This window comes from Staurois parvus, unplaced genomic scaffold (assembly GCF_062004578.1).
Source record: "Staurois parvus isolate SC_StPar_1 unplaced genomic scaffold, SC_StPar_1.0 ptg000386l, whole genome shotgun sequence".
NCBI classification, from domain to species: domain Eukaryota; kingdom Metazoa; phylum Chordata; class Amphibia; order Anura; family Ranidae; genus Staurois; species Staurois parvus.
In genome coordinates, this window is record NW_028318182.1 from 678,140 (window position 1) to 686,800 (window position 8,661).

An 8,661-nucleotide genomic window follows, 5' to 3' on the forward strand; every position below is an offset into this window, starting at 1 on the left:
TTTGACAAAGCTTCCATGAAACCAGCGATGTCATTTTTAACATATATATATATATTTTTTTTTATTTATTATTGTATTACCTTTATTCTGCTAAAGTTAAAAGTATATCATGCTTTCCAATTGTTAGGAATGGACTGGCCAGCAATGGTGGGACTCACCTGCCTTTTGATCTGCAGTACCAGGGCTGGCCAGCGGGTGCTCCCAGCAATCAGAGACTCAACCTTTCAGCCAGCTAACACCTGGAACTGATGATGCTGGGGTATTTAAGGGATGGCCAGACTTGCAGACTCTGCCTTGGTGTTGTGTTTGTCCTGGGCCCTGTATCTGTCCTGCATCCTGTTTCTGTTCCTTTGCTGACTTCTCCTGCTCTGATCCTGGCTTGTGACCCTGACCATTCCTCTGTCTGACCCTCTGTACTACGCTGCTTGCTACCTGTTCTGATCCCTGGCTTGTGACCCGGACCATCCCTCTGTCTGACCCTCTGTACTATGCTGCTTGCTACCTGCTGAACCTGGCCTGTGACCCCGACTATTCTCCGCTTGCTCCCCCTGTACCTACCTGCCCAATTGATATTGACCCGGCCTGCCTGACGACGCTTGCTTGTATATACTGTTATCTGTGGGTGGTTTGGTTTGGTTTGTTTGCACTGTGTTATGTTTTAGTATTGCACTGCGTTTATGTTTGTACTGTTAGTGTTAATAAATTATATTGTTTATAACATATCTGAGGTCTGCGTTTCCCTGCTTCAGCCACACACCTCTGGTCATACCTGGGAGCCCTGACACCAATATTGTTTTTATACATATCACTTTTTATAATTTGCAATTTGCACCTTTAAATTTGTTTTCAGCATTGCTTCAGGACGAGCCGTCCGCTCTGATTGACACCCCATCCCCTGCTAATTACACTCAGCCAGCCTTCCCTTTAATGGTCTTCTATATAATGGCCGCCGGCCAGGGTTACCAGAGACTTGACAAAGCGCAACTGCGCGAAACATGTCATCTTGGTAACCCTACATATGCTCCCAGCTGAAGCCAACGCCGGGCACTGCCTTCGCTTGCCATGGTGACACCACCCGGGACGCTGGTATGCTGACACCACGTGATTTGAAGCTGACAGGAGCATTCTCTGATCTCAGCTCCCCTCAGAGCGGACGGGCCGTCCATTGGAGTCACATTGTCCACTTCAGGCTGGTCAATTTTATTATATTTGCTAATTTGTCTCACCCAATAAAGATGCACCTTCACTAAGGTGCTTGTCTGAGAGCATTTTCCACAGCGCCTTTTCTTTCCAGTTCTCTTCATCATGCATATGATTAACAAGGCAGCAGTGGTGAGCTCATGATTAACTGTTCACGTTTCCACCTGGAGTGGCCTCTCTGCGCTCATTTGTATGAGTTTTCCTTATGTTAGAAAGAGGGAACCTTGACCTGGTACAACAAGAATATGTGAGAAAATTGATTCAAACTTTAGATCAGATTGAAAGAAATGTTGCTCACACCTCTCCTTCATTTTCTCAGGAACCAACACACCCTTTCCAAGTGAGAGATGTCGTAGTGGTCCGCCAACTCGCTAAAGAAAAGAAGAAAGGCTACCCCTTTGGACCACCTACTACGGTGATAGCAGTTACCAGAACGGCTGTTCTGGTGGAGAATTCCAAGTCCTGGATCCATACTAGTCGAGTTAAGAAGGTAAACCAAACACCTGAGAAACACGAGATGGAAAAAGGGGGTGAAGTATGAGAGGAAAATCCTCGAAGAGCGGGTGAAGTAAGCGAAAAAGACCCTGAAGATGACATTCCTTTCTGCCCCTCACTGTGCTTTGAAGATCTGGGTCCTATTGGCACTGACTGTGCTCTTTTTCCTGCCAGTATGGATCATAACTAACTATTTTTCACCCTAAGGACTTGGGTCTAATACAAAGGTATCTGTGGTCAAGGACTAGATTTAAATGAGACCCAGATAACCAAAAGTGAAAGAAAGTCAAACAGAAGTTTTGAAGAGAACAATCCTTTTTCAGGAAAAATGTTGATGATGCAGTTTAAATATGCTTATGCTCAAAAGTCAGGTTATAAAAAATGTTGGATATGTAGTAAGTTACATCCTAGCACATATAAAATTTATTTTCTGGACACTCTGCACACTTTGACCAATATTACTTCTAATGCCACCATATGCCACCATATCTTTTCCAACTCTGGGAGTTACTAAACTCCCCGATTGGTGGGGAATACTTCCCACAAGGGAAAGGGGATGTGCTCTCAGTCCAAATTAAACATATCTGATCCTGGAAGGAGGGATGGAACTTCTGTGAAACTCTGGCAAGTACATGGTAGAGCCCTGAATGAAAGTTTAGAAGGGATACAAGACAATGTGTCAGGGACCCCAGGCTTTACCACGGCGCGCGGGACTGTGCATGCGCGGTATGCCGGGGCGCACTAGCACGCGGGCACTAGGACCTGGGCGCCCGGGACGGCAATGGCGGTCGTGCATGCGCACTCGCGATGGCGCGCCTGGCACCAATGAGAGCGCAGGGCGCCCTATTTAAACAGGCTCTGACTGTGCTCAAATTGCCGTATGGTCTTTTCCTGTATCCTGTGTTCCTGAGAGATTGCCTTGTTGCTGACCCTGATTTGCTAACTGTCTCCTGCTCTGATCCATGGCTTGTCTGACCATGCTCCTGTCTAATCCTGTATGCTTGATCTCCTGTTACCGAACCTGGCCTGTGACCCATTTATCCTTCTGCCTGCCGCTTGTACCGTCCTGCCTCCACCGTTACCGACCTGGCCTGTCTGACTTCGCTCACTCCGCATCCTCACATCAGGCTCTCACCTGCTATGTACCACCGGCCAGTGCTTCTACCACAGCTGGTTGCACCAAGGGGCCGCGACCTGGTTTTGGCCTGCTCCAAGTCCATCCCCACCATCAGGGGCCCTGGTGAACCAGCAGGTCGGGGCTTAGATTCCACGCCCTGGGGAATTCCGGTCTGTGGAGCGTTAGAGGCTATCGCCGGTCGGTCCTTAACAGAACCATATGGCCATGACTGAGTCTGGAGGAGGACCCTCTCCTTGGGAAGAGATGTGTCAACACCTGGCGGCGCTCACTCAGGCCGTTAAAAGCATCAGACCCGGTTAGTTTGCCTCCTGCCAGGGGCGTAGCAGAACCTTCTGCTGGAGCAGTGTTCACCATCCCCCCGCCAGAACCTTGAGTGCCAACGCCCAAGCATTTCAATGGGGATCGAGGGAAGTTCAGGGCCTTCCAGAACTCCTGCCAGCTATATTTTGATCTACAACCCCGGACTTTTTCGTCTGAATCTGTGAAAGTAGGGTTCATTATATCCCTGTTGCAGGGTGAACCCCAGGGATGGGCTCACTGTCTGATGGAAACTCGCCACCCTCACCTGAACTCTGTTACAGCTTTTTTCAAAGCGATGGCGCAACTTTATGATGATCTGCATCGAGCTGCCTCGGCTGAGGCAGCCCCCTATACCTTGCACCAGGGATGCCGGGCTGCAGAGGACTATGCAGCCGAATTTAGGCGTTGGAGTGGAGACACTCAGTGGAATGACGCGGTCTTGCGTCATCAATTTTGATTACGGTTGTCTGACCCGCTTAAAGATGAGCTGGCAAGATTAGGAGTACTGGACTCCTTGGCAGACCTGATAAACCGGGCTATCCAGATTGACCGTAAGTTGCGGGAACGGAGACAGGAGAGGTCCTGCCAGGGGCCAAGACCCGCCTGGATGCTGCCAAGGGTACCAGTCCTGCCAAGGGCCACAGTCGGCAGTCGGAGTCCGGAACCGTCAAATGGGACTGAGCCCATGCAGCTCGGATCTGATGCAGCCTTCCCTTTCAATGGAAGAACGCTAGAGACGTTGATCGAACAACCTGTGCCTCTACTGCGGAGCAGCGGGTCACATGGTGCGCTCCGTCCAGAGAAGTTCCGTAAGTGCTCTTCCTTTATTTCTGCTATGTCTCCTGCGTACACAGGCAACCCCACTCACTTAGCTGTGCCTGTTTCTTTTCAGCTCCCCGGAAGAATCGTACAAGTGACAGCTATTATTGACTCCGGGGCGTGTAGCTGTTTCATTGACCTTAGCTTTGCAGCCCAGCAGCAGATTCCATTACTCACCAAGGAGCATGGCCTGAACATTTTCTTGGCTAATGGGTCTCGAATAAAATTGGGGACGGTGGGTCGGGAGACCCCTCCTATACACACCACAGTGGCGGGTCATCATCAAGAACTTCTCTGTTTAGACGCCATTGCGTCTCTTCTATTCCCAGTTATTTTGGGGCTGCCCTGGCTACGAGCTCACGACCCCCAAATTAACTGTAAATCCGGGTCAATCCAGTTTCACTCACCTTATTGTCAGGAGCATTGCTTACCCAGGTTATCACTAGATACACCAACCTTGTTAGGTGTGAATACCGACACCGAATTAGCCCAAATTGTGCCTTCTGCTTATCTTCAGTTTCTTGACGTTTTTAGTCCACAGGGAGCAGATATTCTTCCCCCGCATCAGGCTTACGACTGCCCCATTGACCTCCTGCCGGGATCTGAGATACCCTTTGGCCAAATCATTCCCCTGTTAGAACGAGAGTTGGGGGCATTGAAAGAATATATTGATGAAAGCCTTCGGAAGGGCTTTATTCAGCCTTCCACATCACAGGCCGGGGCAGGAATCTTTTTTGTTGAAAAAAAGGACCAGTCCCTGAGGCCATATGTCGATTATAGGGACTTAAATAAAATCACAGTCAACAATCGTTACCCCCTTCCCTTAGTCCCTGAGTTATTCCAAAGATTAAAGACCGCTTCTATTTTTACGAAACTTGATCTCAGGGGCGCTTATAATCTGGTCCGTATACGCGAAGGTAACGAGTGGAAAACCACTTTTCACAACCAGTTCGGGCACTTCGAATGCTTGGTTATGCCATTTGGGTTATATATTGCATCGGCCACCTTCCAGCATTTCGTGAATGATATTTTTAGAGACTTTTTGGACATTTTCGTGATTGTATATCTAGACGATATTCTGATCTTTTCCTAGTCTCTGGAGATGCACCGAGGGCATGTCAGGAGCGTGCTGGAGTGACTTCGCCAGCACGGGCTCTATGCCAAAGCTGAAAAGTACAGTTTCGAGCAGCGCAGTATCTCATTTTTGGGTCTAATCATTTCCACCACTGGGATCGCTATGGATCCCCAGAAAATCACTGCAATTCTAGAATGGCCGCCCCCCACAGATAAGAAAGGGGTTCAGAGATTTATCGGTTTTGCCAATCTCTATAGGAAGTTTATAAGAAATTTCACAGGCTTGGTATCCCCCATCACCCAACTCACAAAGATGGGGGTACGTTTTCAGTGGACTCCAGCAGCACAGGCCACCTTTGAGACTTTGATGAAACAGTTCACGGCAGCTCCCATATTAAGCCACCCTGATGCATCATTACCATATATATTAGAGGTGGACGCATCAGAAGTTGCTGTAGGTGCAGTATTGTCACAAAGAGTAGGTGCAAAGGAACTTACGCACCGGGTAGCTTTCTTTTCTAGGAAGCGCTCCCCTTCGGAAAGGAATTATGACATTGGGGATTGGGAATTGTTGCCAATTAAGACAGCATTAGAAGAGTGGCGGTATCTATTGGAGAGAGCCCTACACCCCATTTTGGTCTATACAGTATCTGAAGACAGCTAAACGCCTCAGACCACGTCAGGCCAGATGGGCACTATTCTATTCTAGGTTCAACCTACATATAACCTATTGACCTGGGTCTAGAATAACGAAACCGGATGCTCTCTCCCGGATGTTTGAAGACCCCAAAGAAGCACCCAAACCTGATACCATCTTGCCGGCAGGTAGTTTCTTACTGCTTCAGTCTGAGCTTTTGTCCAAACTACAGGCTGCGTCCACCAGGGTTCCTGACCTACCCGAAATTTCAATACAGAGCAGGGAAGGTCTCTTGTGGAGGGGGGAACAGATCCTGGTACCCAAGGAAGCTCAGACCCTGGTTTTGGGCTATTGCCATGATCATCCATTGGCGGGTCACTTTGGAATACACAAGACCCTAGAATTGGCACGATGCACGTTTTGGTGGGCAAGTATGGCCAAAGATTGTGAGACATACGTTAGAACTTTCGCTATTTGAAATCAGAATAAGCCCACCAGGGACAAGGCTTGGGGCCTCCTGCGACCCTTGCCAATACCTGACCGGCCCTGGACCATGATCTCCATAGATTTTATCGTGGAACTGCTACCATCGCAGGATCACACCGTGATTTTTGTAGTAGTAGACAGTCTCTCTAAGATGGCCCACTTCCTTCCACTAGAAAAGACACCATCCGCTTCCGAAACGGCACAGGTTTTCATTAAGGAGATAGTGAGAATATTGTTTCGGATCAGGGAGTTCAGTTCACGTCCAAATTTTGGAAGGCTTTATGCGAGGGGTTGGAAATCAAGCTGTCTTTCTCTTCAGCGTATCACCCGCAAACAAACGGAAAGACTGAGCGGACCAATCAAACGCTTGAGCAATATCTTAGATGCTACACTTCATTTCTGCAGGATGACTGGCTGACACTTCTGCCGATGGCGGAGTTTGCTTACAATAATGCGAACCATTCTGCTACCAATCAATCCCCGTTCTTCGCCAACTATGGGTTCCACCCCACTTTCCTGCCGGATCTGGTTCTGGAGAACTCAGCAGCCCAAGAGACCTTACATTTCTTCACGACCAATAATAAACTATTGCAGGAAACAATGGCTAGAGCCCAGTCTGGTAGTAAAAAATTTTTAGACAAAGGAAGAAGAGGGGAATTGGTTATGCACCCCGGGGATCAGGTTTGGTTGGCAACGACCAATCTGAAACTGGCATGCCCATAAAGGAAATTCGCACCCAAATTTGTGGGCCCTTTCCGAGTAGAACGTAGGATCAATGAAGTTGCATATAAGCTGGCACTTCCCGAATCTTTTAAAATACATCCTGTTTTTCATGTGTCTCTGTTGAAACCCTCAGTACCAGATCCTTTTTCAGATCGTAGATCTAGACCCTCAGAGGCTATAGACATTGATGGAGAGGAGGAATTCGATGTAGAAGCAATTATTGTCTGCAGGAGGAGGGGTGGTCAAACGCAATACCTCATCAAGTGGAAAGGCTATGGGCCAGAAGAGAATTCGTGGGAACCTGCTCAAAACGTCCATGCTCCTACATTGATTCAGGAATTCCTTTGCAACCAGCCTCAAAGGAGAAGTCGGTTGGGCATCCGGAGGCTGCCCGTGGGGGGGGGGCAATGTCAGGGATGCCAGGTTTTACCGCGGCGCACGGGTCTGCGCATGCGCGGTATGCCGGGGCACACTAGCATGCGGGCACTAGGACCTGGGCGCCCGCAACGGCGGTCACGCATGTGCACTCGCGGACGCGCACCTGGCACCAATGAGAGCGCAGGGCGCCCTATTTAAACAGGCTCTGACTGTGCTCAAATTGCCGTATGGTCTTTTCTTGTATCCTGTGTTCCTGAGAGATTGCCTTGTTGCTGACCCTGCCTGACCCTGATTTGCTGACTGTCTCCTGCTCTGATCCCTGGCTTGTCTGACCATTCTCCTGTCTAATCCTGTATGCTTGATCTCCTGTTACCGAACCTGGCCTGTGACCCGTTTATCCTTCTGCCTGCCGCTTGTACCATCCTGCCTCCACCGTTACCGACCTGGCCTGCCTGACTTCGCTCTCTCCGCCTCCTCACATCAGGCTCTCACCTGCTACGTACCACCGGCAAGTACTTCTACCACAGCTGGTTGCACCCAGGGGCTACGACCTGGTTTTGGCCTGCTCCAAGTCCATCCCCACCATCAGGGGCCCTGGTGAACAAGCAGGTCGGGGCTTAGATTCCACACCCTGGGAAATCCCGGTCTGTGGAGTACTAGAGGCTACCGCCGGTCGGTCCTTAACACAATGTGGGGAAAACTATGTTTGGAAAACTTTTTTTTTTATTTCACACTTGTCACCCATGAATTTCGCTCTTCAATACAAAAATTGCCAATCTCCTTGGGAAACAATACCTATATGTGTTGTGGTAAAATCTGTTACCCTTGGATACCGAGTAATGTCCAGGGCTAGTGCTATGTAGCCCAATTAGTGCCAATCATGGCAGCTATAGACCAAAAGGAACACCGGGTAAAAGCCAGTACATACCCAAAACACCAACTAACTCTGAGACAGAGAAGGGAAACCAAACAAGAAAAAGGTAGATCTTTTCTCTACAGGTGATAAGGTTTGGTCATGGTTCTCTACCTACACGGGATGGGGAATAACACTCATGAACAAAATAAATATTTACACAAACATTATTGATGATATACTGGAGAGGAACTCTAAGGACATAGGGTTGCTAAATACCAAGACCAGAGCTATTAGAAAACAGCTAGAGATGCAAGAATTAGCTATTGAAAGCATGATTGCTGCTCTGACAGGTTTGTGTGAGATGACAGAAGATTATGAATGTTGTACTTGGATATATATTACCACAATGACTGTTCCAGATTATTATAAAATAATAAAGCAACACAGGGAACAGGTAGATGGTTTAATGAAAGAAGCTAGAGCTATAGGAAAAGATGGATGGAGTCCTTTTGATAGGCTAGGATCAGGAATTGGTTCCGTCTTTCATGGATGAAA